We start from the raw sequence: 14752 nt of genomic DNA on the forward strand, positions 1-14752 counted from the left end.
GACTGCCCTCTCCAACTTGGGTGTCGTGGGTGACGAACTTGGGGAAGGGTTTCACCAAGATATTTCAGCCAAGTTAATGAGGTAACAAGGCACATGGTGTCCCAGCGTGATTGTAGTTTTCCACTGGACATTAGTGTGTAGATGCTTCACAAGCAAAAATATAGACAGAAAACAACATGAGAACAATTTTATGTGTGTTCATCATTTGATAAACCCTCTTCTTCACACATATTCTTTGCCTCACTTACCCTAAAAATAAATGATGTAGTTCAGCGTTCTGTTTTGTATGACGCACACAATTCCACCCCCCTTTTGCAGGTCATAATATTTTTGTGCTTTTTTTGACACACAGTATACTTCGCTGTGTGAATTGGTCCTTCACTTGGTCACCCTGGAAAATTTTGATGAAGGGCATTTATTTTATTTTATTTTAAGAAGAGTTCAGCTGCTGGATCAGGCTAAAGGCCTATTTAGTCCAACATCCTGTCCTCAAAGTGGTCAATGAAATGTTTATGGGAAGCCCACCGCAATAGGACAATAGGCCAGTCAGTCAAATAAACAATTGGAAACAGAAGGGATGATGATGATGATGATGATGATGATGATGATGATAGACAATTTATTTCGCCACCAGCACAGCCCATAGATTTTTTACTTAAGCAGTCCATCTAGCTCAGAATTGTCTACACTGACTTGGTCTTCAGTTCTCCATGGTTATGGACAGAGGACATGCCCTCTCCTACCTGGAGATGCCAGGGACTGAACCTGGGACCTTTCTCGTGCAAAGAAGAAGGCCCTTCCTTTGGGGCTGGAGAATATGGCTAGAGCAGGCATCCCCAACCTGCGGCCCTCCAGATGTTTTGGCCTACAACTCCCATGATCCCTAGCTAACAGGACCAGTGGTCAGGGATGATGGGGACTGTAATCCAAAACATCTGGAGGGCTGAAGGTTGGGGGTGCCTGGGCTACAGCATTCTGAAAAGGCTGGTTCAGGGGTGGGCTTTTGTATCCCTTCACCTTGATACCAGCCACTGTGTTGAGATGTGCATCAAACAACAATGTTCAGCGTTTGCCGCCTCTGGGCATACATGCAAAGCGTGCCACCCCCTTGTTTCATTTTATAGCAGAGGCAGCAGCGAACAGAATAAAATTTTGAGTGCTTAAGAGCAGCTTTAGTTAGTATTATTTTTAAAAGCCCCCATAGTTAGCCAAAAAAACAAGGTGTTTTGAGGGCTTCAGGATAACTTTGAAAACTGCCTCAAAACACCCACCCACACTGCAATTATAAAGAGCTGTTGATAGTGCTCCAAAAGTGCTGGGAGTGAGTTTATGCATTTGAAAACACACACTCGTTAAATCATATGGTCTCTCATTTAGAATTATTTTTTAAAAATAACAGAGCTCAGATAATTAACCTAATGGAGCTGACTCCCTTTGCCTCCATAACCATCACACGCAGCACTTAACATTTCTGTAGGGTTTAAGTAATTGCCGCTCACAACACGCTAGTGGGATGAAGCATTAGTCATTATTCTACTTGTATAAAGCTAAGCAACTATATATATATATATATGGATTATGTAGCTTTATAGTATGAGGAACGGGGACACATAACTCCATGACACAGCAAACGCTTTGTGTTTCTAAAGTTGCAAGTTCAATCCAAGATGAACTAAAATGTCTCAGGAGAGGGCTTTCTGGCCAGTGTTCTTTCTTTTCTTTTTGAGCTTTTTTAATTTAAAAAGAAATCCTAACGTTTGGCAAAATGACCACACCAGTTGCACCATCTGCAAATTGGGCGGGTAATTTGGGGTGCTGCTGGGTATCCTGGCTTCATCTGCCACCTGGTTGTTAAGTAGAACTTGTCAGGAGGCGGGGGTGCCAACATGAATAAAATATGGGGGGGGGGGCAGTTAAGCCCTGCCCCACGAATACAACTCAGTGCTCCTAAACCAGAGATTAGTCAACAGGGTACATCTAAGACATGGGTAGGCAAATTAAGCCCAATCGCCTTCTAAATCCGGCCTGCAGATGGTCCGGGAATCTGTGTTTTTACATGAGTAGAATGTGTCCATTTATTTAAAATGCATCTCTGGGTTATTTGTGGGGCCTGCCTGGTGTTTTTACATGAGTAGAATGTGTGCTTTTATTTAAAATGCATCTCTGGGTTATTTGTGGGGCCTGCCTGGTGTTTTTACATGAGTAGAATGTGTCGTTTTATTTAAAATGCATCTCTGGGTTATTTGTGGGGCCTGCCTGGTGTTTTTACATGAGTAGAATAACAACAACAACAACAACAACAACAACAACAACAACAACAACAACAACAACAACAACAATTTATTATTTATACCCCGCCCATCTGGCTGAGTTCCCCCAGCCACTCTGGGCAGCTCCCAATCGAGTGTTAAAAACAATGCAGCATTAAATATTAAAAACTTCCCTAAACAGAGCTGCCTTCAGATGTCTTTTAAAGATAGGATAGCTGCTTATTTCCTTCACATCTGAAGGGGGAATGTGTACTTTTACAGTGGTACCTCGGGTTTTACAGTGGTACCTTAATTCCTTCTAGAGGTCCATTCTTAACCTGAAACTGTTCTTAACCTGAGGTACCACTTTAGCTAATGGGGTCTCCTGCTGCCACCACACAATTTCTGTTCTCATCCTGAAGCAAAGTTCTTAACCCGAGGTACTATTTCTGGGTTAGTGGAGTATGTAACCTGAAGCGTCTGTAACCTGAAGCGTCTGTAACCCGAGGTACCACTGTATTTAAAATGCATCTCTGGGTTATTTGTGGGGCATAGGAATCCATTCATCCCCCCCCCAAAAAAAAATAGTCCGGCCCCCCACAAGGTTTGAGGGACAGTGGACCGGCCCCCTGCTGTAAAAGTTTGCTGACCCCTGTAAGATGTTGTTGGGCTGCAACTCCCATTAGCTCCCATTAGCTCCTGCCAGCATGACTAATGGGCTAATGGGATAAAGGATGTTATAGTCCTACAACTTCTGGAGGGCACTGTGTTGGTTATCCTGTCCTAAACCATGGTTTTCAGGGATCCACTGTTACATCTGCACTAGGGCCCTGCATAAAAGCAGCTCCTTGTATTCTGTTTAAGAATTCTAAAGAAATTAAAATAAATCAGAAGGGACTTTAATAAATGCAAGTCATCTTCTTTAAGAAGTCTTGAACTTAGCGTTTTCTTCTAAATCTGGGAGGACCCTCCAAAACATGACAAGTAATTGGGGTGGGAGGATCAATGTTTCTTTTCTCTTTTTTGTAGTGTGCTTCAGTTATCTGAAGCATCTGAAAGAAGCACATGAAAGACCCAGTACAAATTTGAATTATCCGGATTTCTATGCTAGGGTTGACATCTCATTATAAAGCTTTCTCCTGCTTCTATCATCTCATCCCAGATCAGAAAGGGAAAATCCAGAGAGACCTCCTTTAACCAGGTTCATCCAAGTTGGATTTTACAACTGTCAGAAGGCTCTTATTTCACATGGCCAGGCTGATTCGACTCCCGTTGAGCCTTTAATTGCCACAATCTGTTTTCACTGGGGCTTTGTAAGCTATTTTTATGGCGCAGCTAACCAATTATGTAGCATATGTTTAAATAATAAATGTGCCTCTGAATGTACAGGTAAAATAAATGCAAAGTGTTTTTAACCAAAGGATGCTGACTCTCAAGGGCAAACATCCTGCCAGGTCCTGGATGAAAACAGTCTCTTAAATTAAGCTTGTTAAAAAGGTATAAAGATGGACAAAATAGGGGGGGGGATCTATCTGCCTAGCCAAGAGTTACTAATATGGGGGGGGGGGCAGGAGACATTAGAATGAGACAATCAGAATATTTAAATAGGCGAAGTCTATCCACCCCTAATTCTGTGCTCCTATCCCAAAGCAGATAACATCTGCCCTTAATTCCAGCCTAGCCCAGCCCAAATCTGGTTCCCTTATTGTTGGGGTGTCTCACATGTCAGGAGCTCGTCCTACACTCGAGTAGGACCCCAGCAGACACACATGCCTGACTGGCATGTTCTCTCCCTCCTGGTTGATCGTTTGGGAGCTTCAAAAGCTTTTTTCAGCCCGAACATCACAGCGACCGATGCCAACAGACATCAGCACACTTAGGGATACGCAGAGTCTTCACAGCTTGCGTAACAGACCTCAGCAACTCAGCATTTTGGCTAATCTACTTTATTTACATATAAACACACACGGAGCACAGCAACATGGCTCCCTCTCTCTCCAGCATCAGACAGCAAAGAGAAAAGAACAAAGGACAATAGTCCCGCTTCACGGAACACAGTAACACAAACATCCTGTCTCCGTTACTTCCTACTCTGTGGAGTCAAAACATATACCGTCATGTGAAAGACAACAATCCCATGACTGCAGTCATGGAGCAGGAATTCTAATATCACATTCCAGTAGTTCTCAGCATATGTGTTCAGAAAGGGAGGGAGAAGCGTGCCTGATTTTGGGCATTGAATGTGGCATCTTTAAGGGGGTGTGTTCAGTGTAGGAGAAGTGGAGTAATTGCAAACAGGAACTGAGAAGGCAAAGGCCCTTTTGTGGGTTTTTGAGGGGACATTTCCTGAGATCTTTTGTTGGTACCATAGGAGGTACTGGCAGTCACAGGTTTGGTGGCCCATGGTTGGTGACTCATAGAATGAACAGTACCTGCCTTTTACCCAATACATGCTGCCCTGTAATAGTAGGCAGGGGCCCATTAAAGTATGGTGCTGATCCTGGAATATTATATTTTATTTGCAAGGAATAATAAGGTTTGGCTGGAACAGTTTCATTGGTTGTTGGGTTTTTTGGCTTGCCTTTGGATTTTATATTCTGAATAAGTTTCTTTACGATAAATGGGGTGTCAAGTCATATCAGAAATTGTATGGCAATTGCTCATGAGTGATGATTCAACACAGCTATTACTAACTGTATTCTTTCTATTTTAAAAAATTCGGATCTCAGTGTCAATCGAAAAGCAAGATGTAATAAATGTCCACATTATTTTATTTTTATTTATGCTGAGGAAAAGATAATTAAATGTCCCTAAAACAAATGTTCTCTGCAAGCATTTTGGAGATTTAGAAGTCAAAATGCTTGTCTGGGGAGAGAAAAAATATCCTACCTACATCATGTTAATAAACTGTATTGATCGGACTATCCTTCTCAGTGATAGACTTGCTGTATTTTCTGATGGCATGGAATGCAACTCCAAACTTTTCACACATCATCCTTCATCATGCACTTGTGAGCTCATCCACTACAGTGGTACCTTGGGTTACAGATGCTTCAGGTTACAGACTCCGCTAACCCATAAATAGTACCTCGGTGTCAGGGAACTGCCATCAGTGCCGGAGGGAGAGAGCAAAATCCAGAGGGATTCCAGAGAGCGTCCCGGGATTGGGAGAGGCAGCCCCTCTTCTGGGGAAGAGAATCAGCGTAGCACCAGTGGAGAAGGGGGCAGATGGGGGAAGCGGCAAGGCGGTCCCATGACTCCTTGCCGGGGACCAGCGGGGAGAGTAGAGGTCCTCCACTGCCTACGCCCTCCTTGCGCAGAAGGCTTCCGCGCAGAGAGAGTAGGAGGAGACTAGGCGTCAAAGAGCTTCTTTGCTGGAAGAAGTTTAAGAAATGCCCACTGATGGATTCTGCCAGCGATTGAGACAGCCACGGGTGAGTGGCTGTCCGGACAGAAAAGGTTCACTCAGGCAATACAGCCAGGTGTTTGCACCGGCTTATGCACGAGCAACCCCTAGAACCATCACACTCGGGTTAAGAACTTTGCTTCAGGATGAGAACAGAGGCCCTATTAGCTAAGGTGGTGCTTCAGGTTAAGAACAGTTTCAGGTTAAGAACAGACCTTCAGAACGAATTAAGTTTATAACTAGGGGTACCACTGTATAGCTCCTAGAATGGGAGTAGGGAACCCTTTTCACTCGGAGGGCCACATTCGCTTCTGAGCAGCATTCTGGGGGCCACTAGCCAGGAGTGGGTGAAGCCAGGGGGCAAAATGGGTGAAAGGATTGACTTTTTAAAACAGATATATTGCTTGGCACAATGGTTTTATTATTATGCTGTCTGTTATTATGCTTTTTAAGTTATTGGTACTCTGCAATGTGTTTTCAATGGTGTACACCACCCTGGGATCTTTTGATAAAGGGCAGTATATAAATTGAATAAATAATAATAAATAATAATTAAGATTACAGTCTGAAAAATCACAAGCCAAAAGTCAGCACATAATGATATCAAAATGCAATAAAAATCCAGCAAAACATTAAGCTGAACATTAAAACTGAATTACTGAAATGATGTCTGTGAGCTGTTATGATATTTGTTTGTTGTTGCTTTTTAAAGCCCGGGTGAATCCCAAAGAGTCAATGTTGGTGAAGATGATACTAAGCTAGATGGAGAAAAGGCCTTCTATCCAGGCACTTTCATATCTTCCTTTCATGGCATCATTAAAGGGCATTTATTTGATGCCTTAAAAATCATGATTTCTCCCATTTCTTTAAGTATATTATGAGAAACTTGCACTGAAATGCTGATGAAGGATTTTTGTTTGTTTGTTTTAGTTCCCAAATGTGGAGAACTTAAGAGTGGGAGAATGAGAAACTGACAGATGCACTCACCCCTAGCCATACAGACCACCCCTTCTATATGCAAACCATTTCTGCATCTAGGAACCATCCATTCCTAAACTCTCCATTCTTCATCATGATGGCTGCTTTGCCAGTAGTATACAAATTAATCTCCTCTACACACCTGAATGAATTCCTGGAACAATTTCAACTTCTGAATAATCAACATAAACTAATCATAGAAAATGAGGCCCTGCAACAAAACTGTTGCAGCATGGAGAGCTTCTGTTCAGGGTGCCAGGTATTCCATTCCCTATCACTCCAGATCCATGGGTTTTCTGATCCCTGCCCCAACAGCCAACATTTTGTGCATAGCAAACATGCTCAGTTTTCACTGGGAAGCTTAAAAATTTCTTCTCCACTTGGTTTTACCCTTCCATTGGAGATTAGTTGCTTGGGGTAGGTTATGAGGTGGACACATGACTGTTACTCCTCTGAACATCCTGTGCCATTGATATCTAATGGGACAGTTTGGGCATTTCTCCTCTCTTAGGAATTTTCCTATAAACATTTTTTTCCCCACACCACAGGATTACTCCATTGGTGCCTCCCCTTTTGCACATGCTTGGTGCTGTTCTAGACTACATAAGCACATGCACTGCAAGATTTGAATTGACATTCAAAGAAATGGTGGTCCTCTTAACAGCAGACCTCCGAACTGCCTCGTTTACTGCATCATCTACTGGTCTACTGCAAAGACACCAGTCCTAGCAGCTGCGTAGCATGCTGGGGGCTGCAGGGGAGGTTGCCTCAGGTGCAAAATTGTTAGGGGCACAATATTTCAACACTTGGTGCTGCCTCAATACAGCAGTGCTCTTCAATTGCTAGGTTCCATTGAAAACAGCTTCTCCATGCGAACCAGAAAGTGTCATCTCCAGGCAATGGAACAACTCTTCCGTTCTTATACAGCAGTACCTCTAGTTATGGACTCGATCCATTCCAGGGTGCCGTTTGCACCCTGAAAAGTCCTCTACTAGAGCGCAGCTTTTGCACATGGCGTGATAAAGCACTTCTGCGCATGCATGGAGCATGCATGAAGCCCACAGAGCGCTTTTGCGCATGCATGAGTTGCACAGAGCGCTTCTGCGCATGTGAGAGATGCACAGAGAGCTTCTGTGCATGCGTGCACAGCAAAACCTGGAAGTATACACTTCCGGGTTTGCTGTGTTCATATCCTGAAAAAAGGCAACCGGTGACTAACGTAACAAGAGGTGTGACTGTATCTATGGCTGTGATCTCCCAGGTGACACAGACACCATTAGGCAGTTGAATGCACATGCATACTCCATTCATTTCCCTCCCTCTGCATGGTCCCAGGCACTAGCAACCCACACTACCCCACTGGGTTCTTGTTGTTGTTGTTTAGTCGTGTCCGACTCTTCGTGACCCCATGGACCAGAGCACGCCAGGGACTCCTGTCTTCCACTGCCTTCCGCAGTTTGGTCAGACTCATGCTGGTAGCTTCGAGATCCAACCATCTCATCCTCTGTCGTCCCCTTCTCCTTGTGCCCTCCATCTTTCCCAACATCAGCATCTTTTCTCTTCTCATGAGGTGGCCAAAGTACTGGAGTCTCAGCTTCAGGATCTTTCCTTCTAGTGAGCACTCAGGGCTGATTTCCTTCAGAATGGATAGGTTTGATCTTCTTGCAGTCCATGGGACTCTCAAGAGTCTCCTCCAGCACCTCTCTGGTTCCTCTGCCTCTTCTAAATCCAGCTTGCACTTCTGGGAGTTCTCGGTCCACATATTGCTTGAGCCTACCTTATAGAATTTTAAGCATAACCTTGCTAGCGTGTGAAATGAGTGCAATTGTGCGGTAGTTGGAGCATTCTATGGCACTGCCCTTCCTTGGGATTGGGATGTAGTAACATGTATTTAACCATTACATCTTTCTTGGGGTGTGCATTTTGCCTTTGTAGGGCACCCAACTAAGTTGCTCAATCAATACACTCATGTCCCCATCGTGAAGGCAAGGGCAACCAATTTCTCTCTCTTCGAAACCTGCATTCCAATACTGGCTGGAGCGTTTCAGCTAATGAGACAGAATGATGACACAAATCCCCAAAGAAAGACATACAAAACCCATTGGCTCGTAACGAAATGACACGGGAAGGTAATTAATCTATTTGTCAGAATCTGTTACAAATGGAGACAAATTTGCTTGTGCATTTTTAGGGCTGGTGAACTTGCTAAGTTGTCGTTTGTTTTGAAGCTGGCTCGCGTTGTTTTGTTTGAATGCGGCTGACTTCTTCTTGAAGCACAACACTCGAGATATGTTTTCCATCGCTCTGATGTGAGTCAGTGATTTTGTATCGTGGCAGCATGTGCCTATTGGAGCCGCAAGGATTTGACAATGATGCCATGGGATAGATCTTTGTGATTACGGCAAGGACCACTGCTGCATTGAGCAGTCATAGATGAAACCATCTCACCTTTGCTTTTCAATCATGGTTTTTTATGAATCACTGAGGCAAGGAGAGACACTTGCTGTTCCATCACTGGTAGAAAATCTGTGTGAAATTATGATACAGAGCATTTATCATTTAATTTGTACTGGGGGTAGGGGGCTATACATTAATGATAAATAGGGATGCATTTGAAATTCTCCTCCAGATTGCAGCATTCTCAATTACCCAGACATTTCCCCACAAAATGGAACTAATGCATTAAGAATCCTCCATTATTCTGTTTGCTTTTATGTCCCAGTTTTGTACAGAATGCTGTACTGCTGAGAGATCCAGGGTACCTTATGGATATTTCTGGGTAGGAAGGAGTTTCTTTTTCCAGCTCAGTATTGCTTGAGCAATAAGGTCTTTCTGAGCTCTGGCATGTTGCTGCAGTCTACTACTACTACTACTAGGTAAAAGGTAAAGTTACCCCTGCCCGTACGGGCCAGTCTTGACAGACTCTAGGGTTGTGCGCCCATCTCACTTAAGAGGCCGGGGGCCAGTGCTGTCTGGAGACACTTCCGGGTCACGTGGCCAGCGTGACAAGCTGCATCTGGCGAGCCAGCGCAGCACACGGAAATGCTGTTTACCTTCCCGCTGGTAAGCGGTCCCTATTTATCTACATGCACCCGGGGGTGCTTTCGAACTGCTAGGTTGGTAGGCGCTGGGACCGAACGACGGGAGCGCACCCCGCTGTGGGGATTTGAACCGTCGACCATGCGATCGGCAAGTCCTAGGCACTGAGGTTTTACCCACAACGCCACCCGCGTCCCTAATTACTACTACTACTAATTTATTATTTATACCCTGCCATCCGGCTGGCATTCCCTAGCCACTCTGGGTGGCTCACAACAAAATATTATTATTATTATTATTAATAATAATAATAATAATAAAGCAGTAAAACACCAGACATTTAAAACTTTCCTAAACAGAGCTACCTTCATATGTCTTCTTGATTGCATGACTTGATTGGTGATTCAGTCTTGATTTAAGAACATAAGAAACTCACTTCTGCATCAAGCAAATGGCTCATCTTTCCCACCCTCCTGTTCTCAAAAGTGGCCAACAAGCAAGACGTGGGAGCTACAGCATTCCCCCCATTTGTGATTCCCAGCAATTGGCATTCAGTGGCCTACTGCCTCTGACAGTAGAAGTAAGGCATAATAATAATAATAATAATAATAATAATAATAATAATAATAATTTATACCCCGCCCTCCCTGGGCTCAGGGCGGCCAACACCGAATATAAATACAGTAAAAACATTCAAAACAAAACAAAACAAACAGTTGATTAAAATATAAATTAGAATACAGTTTAAAATGCAGCCTCGTTTTAGTGGTAGCTATAGTGGTAGCCTATATGTAAGGGAGATCGTGAAACATACAGGAAATTGAATGCAGATTTCCAAAGAATAGCAAGGAGAGACAAGAAGACCTTCTTAAACAAGCAATGCAAAGAAATAGAGGAAAGCAATAGAATGGGAAGAACCAGAGATCTGTTCAAGAAAATTGGAGATATGAAAGGAACATTTCGTACAAAGATTTCCATAATAAAGGACAAAAGTGGAAAGGACCTAACAGAAGCAGAAGACATCAAGAAGAGGTGGCAAGAATACACAGAGGAATTATACCAGAAAGAAACGGATGTCTCATATACCCCAGGTAGTGTGGTTGCTGACCTTGAGCCAGACATCCTGGAGAGTGAAGTCAAATGGGCCTTAGAAAGCACTGCAAATAACAAGGCCAGTGGAAGTGATGGTATTCCAGCTGAACTATTTAAAATTTTAAAAGATGATGCTGTTAAGGTGCTACACTCAATATGCCAGCAAGTTTGGAAAACTCAGCAGTGGCCAGAAGATTGGAGAAGATCAGTCTACATCCCAATCCCAAAGAAGGGCAGTGCCAAAGAATGCTCCAACTATCGCACAATTGCACTAATTTCTCACGCTAGCAAGGCTATGCTTAAAATTCTACAAGGAAGGCTCAAGCAGTATGTGGACCGAGAACTCCCAGAAGTGCAAGCTGGAGGCAGAGGAACCAGAGACCAAATTGCAAACATGCGCTGGATTATGGAGAAAGCTAGAGAGTTCCAGAAAGACATTTACTTCTGCTTCATTGACTATGCAAAAGCCTTTGACTGTGTCAACCATGGCAAACTATGGCAAGTTCTTAAAGAAATGGGAGTGCCTGATCACCTCATCTGTCTCCTGAGAAATCTCTATGTGGGACAAGAAGCTACAGTTAGAACTGGATATGGAACAACTGACTGGTTCAAAATTGGGAAAGGAGTACGACAAGGCTGCATTTTGTCTCCCTGCTTATTTAACTTATATGCAGAATTCATCATGCGAAAGGCTGGGCTGGATGAATCCCTAGCCGGAATTAAGATTGCCGGAAGAAATATCAACAACCTCAGATATGCAGATGACACAACCTTGATGGCAGAAAGTGAGGAGGAATTAAAGAACCTTTTATTGAGGGTGAAAGAGGAGAGTGCAAAATATGGTCTGAAGCTCAACATCAAAAAAACGAAGATCATGGCTACTGGTCCCATCACCTCCTGGCAAATAGAAGGGGAAGAAATGGAGGCAGTGAGAGATTTTACTTTCTTGGGCTCCATGATCACTGCAGATGGTGACAGCAGCCACGAAATTAAAAGACACCTGCTTCTTGGGAGAAGGGCAATGACAGGCCTAGACAGCATCTTGAGAAGTAGAGACATCACCTTGCCAACAAAGGTCCATATAGTTAAAGCTATGGTTTTCCCAGTAGTGATGTATGGAAGTGAGAGCTGGACCATAAAGAAGGCTGATCACCGAAGAATTGATGCTTTTGAATTATGGTGCTGGAGGAGACTCTTGAGAGTCCCATGGACTGCAAGAAGATCAAACCTCTCCATTCTGAAGGAAATCAGCCCTGAGTGCTCACTGGAAGGACAGATTGTGAAGCTGAGGCTCCAGTACTTTGGCCACCTCATGAGAAGAGAAGACTCCCTGGAGAAGACCCTGATGTTGGGAAAGATGGAGGGCACAAGGAGAAGGGGGCGACAGAGGACGAGATGGTTGGATAGTGTTTTCGAGGTTACCAGCATGAGTCTGACCAAGCTGCGGGGGGCAGTGGAGGACAGGAGTGCCTGGCGTTCTCTGGTCCATGGGGTCACGAAGAGTCGGACATGACTAAACGACTAAACAACAACAATAGATCAAAGCCATAAGGGGAGAAAACGTCAAATATTCACCGGGGCCAGCTATCCATGCTGGTCCTACATGAGCCAGCAAAAAGAGCCGAGGGAAAATTTATATACAAAATCCCATCAAAAAACAAATAAAGGGGGGGGGATTAGACTGAGTCCAGCCCAAAGGCCGGGCGGAACAGCTCCATCTTGCAGGCCCTGCTGAAAGATGTCAAATCCCGCAGGGCCATAGTCTCTTGTGACAGAGCGTTCCACCAGGCCGGGGCCAGAGCTGAAAAGGCCCTGGCCCTGGTTGAAGCTGATCTAACCTCCTTGGGGCTTGGAACTTCCAAAGTGTTGTTATTTATGGACCTTAAGGTCCATACCATACCAGGAGAGGCGGTCCTGTAGAACAGTGATAACCATCACTTCTAGTAACCTCTGGTGGCCTTATTCTTCATGCATTTGTCTTGTTCTTTTTTGAAGCCAATCAAGTTGGTGGCTATTACTACATTTTTGTTGGGAGTGAATCCCATAGTTTTACTATGTGCTGTGTAAATAAGTCCTTTATTTTGTCTGTCCTGAATCTTCCAGCACCCGGACAACCACTTTTCCCATTGGGGAAGCCTCCACCGTATAGCATTGTGCATTTGGTTTTTCTCCCGCTGCAAGCTGCTCCAAGGTGCATGGTTGCTGAAAGTTAGACTTTAAATACAGACAGGAAATAAGTCAGTGGATGATGCCTCTGGGGTGGCACTTGAGAGTGTACAGATGGAACCACGCTCAGGCCAGATCGGTCCCAGCGCTGCTCAGTAGTTGACCCTTCTTTTATGATAGCACAACTGTTCCATAATCCACAGACGCCAAGTCTTCCACATTACCACAGAAACACCTCCTCATGAGAATGCCTGTTAAGAAAGAATTGCCAGGCTCACTGTGTTGCTCCTGCCCTCTCGAAACAAGTATGTGCATTCCTGATTTATGAAAAGCATCTCTCCGTTTTACCTCCTTGCAAAAACCTTTTAAAACCCTTTCTTGATTTATTTAGTTCTTCTTCTTGTCCACCAGCACTCATTTTCCCCCAGCCCTTTTAAAAGGCATTTCCCTGTGTAATGCAAGTGGTATATGAAGCATTCAGCAATGTCAATTTCTCTTAAGACTTCCAGCCACCATAAAAGGACACTTTGGCAGAGGCCAGCAGAGAAAGGGAGCTTACCAATTTTCTTCCAAGACTTGAAATCCCAATTGATACCCCCTCCTGCAGTTTCTTACTCGGCTATAATGTTCATCATCTTTTTCTTTTCTTTTAAGCAAGTAGGAAGAAGCTACTTTTTGTGAGATGCCCCTGCTGGAAAAGAGAAACTTCTTGAAGAGCTGCTCAAGAATCTTGACAACTCAGATCTAGCTCTAAATATAAGCGAGACTTGAGAAAAAATATGGTTCAATCAAAGTGATGGGTGTTCCCGCAGGGGCTGGGTGGCACTGAGGCTCTTGTCTCTAATGAAGATTCAGAATGGGAACATTTGGGTCAGAGTCTTCCAACTCGTCGTTTCCCCTTTTCATGCTGACAACTGGCAGTCTTAAGATAATAATAATAATAATAATAATAATAATAATAATAATAATAATAGAGATGTGAATAGTGAAGACTTCCTGCAATGCATTACCAAAAAAAACCCTCACCATCCTAAAAAAACAGGTTATTAATGAAACTGCTTTTACTTTTTAGCTTTTACTCTTAAAGGAAGTTGCCTTATACCAAGTCAGATCACTAATTCATCTGGCTCTGTACTCTCTACATTGGCCAGCAGTGGCTCTCCAGGTTTTCATTCCTGGAGGTGCTGGGGACTGAACCAGGGACCTTCTGCATCCAAGAGAGAAGCTCTGCCGTTGAGTTGCAGTCCCTCCCATATGGTGGTGCTGGTAAGAATAAGAATGTAAAAAGAGCACTCCAGTGGTACGTTGGTTGTTGATCTTAATCCATTCCAGGAGTCTGTTCAATTCCCGGAACTGTTCAAAAGCCAAGGCACAGCTTCTGATTGGCTGCAGGAGCTTCCTGAACTCAAACGGAAGCCGCGTTGGACGTTTGGCTTCTGAAAAATGTTCACAAACCAGAACACTTACTTCTTTTGCAGTGTTCGGGAGCTGATTTGTTCAGAAGCCAAGGCTTTCAACAACCAAGGTACCACTGTACTAGATCTGACCTGTGGTTCTCATCCAGCATTCTGTTCTCACAATGGCTGACTAGCTGCCTATGGGAAGCTCACATGTAATTCACACTCACACATATTCCCCAGTCACTGGTATTTAAAGGCACAAAGTCTCTGCTACCAGCAGTAAGATATAGTCATCACGAATGGTAGCCATTGATATTGTTCTCCATGAATATGTCTAATCACCTTTTAAAATCATCTATGTTGGTCATCACTATGTCTTGTGGTAGTCAGTTCCATAATACATAAAGAAACATTTCCTTTGG

The 14752-nt window shown here is 43.8% G+C and overlaps 1 long non-coding RNA gene across 1 annotated transcript; it reads right to left on the reverse strand.

The window, feature by feature from the left end:
• Positions 1-8829: 8829 nt before the first annotated feature.
• LOC307205158 lies at positions 8830-14472 on the reverse strand. Its single transcript, XR_013833924.1, has 3 exons — positions 14398-14472; positions 13490-13621; positions 8830-9159 (listed from the first exon to the last, which is right to left on the reverse strand). It is a non-coding gene; the product is annotated as an uncharacterized lncRNA (long non-coding RNA).
• Positions 14473-14752: the final 280 nt, after the last annotated feature.

Source organism: Podarcis cretensis (genome assembly GCF_951804945.1).
Source record: "Podarcis cretensis genome assembly, chromosome: 16".
Taxonomy (NCBI): Eukaryota; Metazoa; Chordata; class Lepidosauria; order Squamata; family Lacertidae; genus Podarcis; species Podarcis cretensis.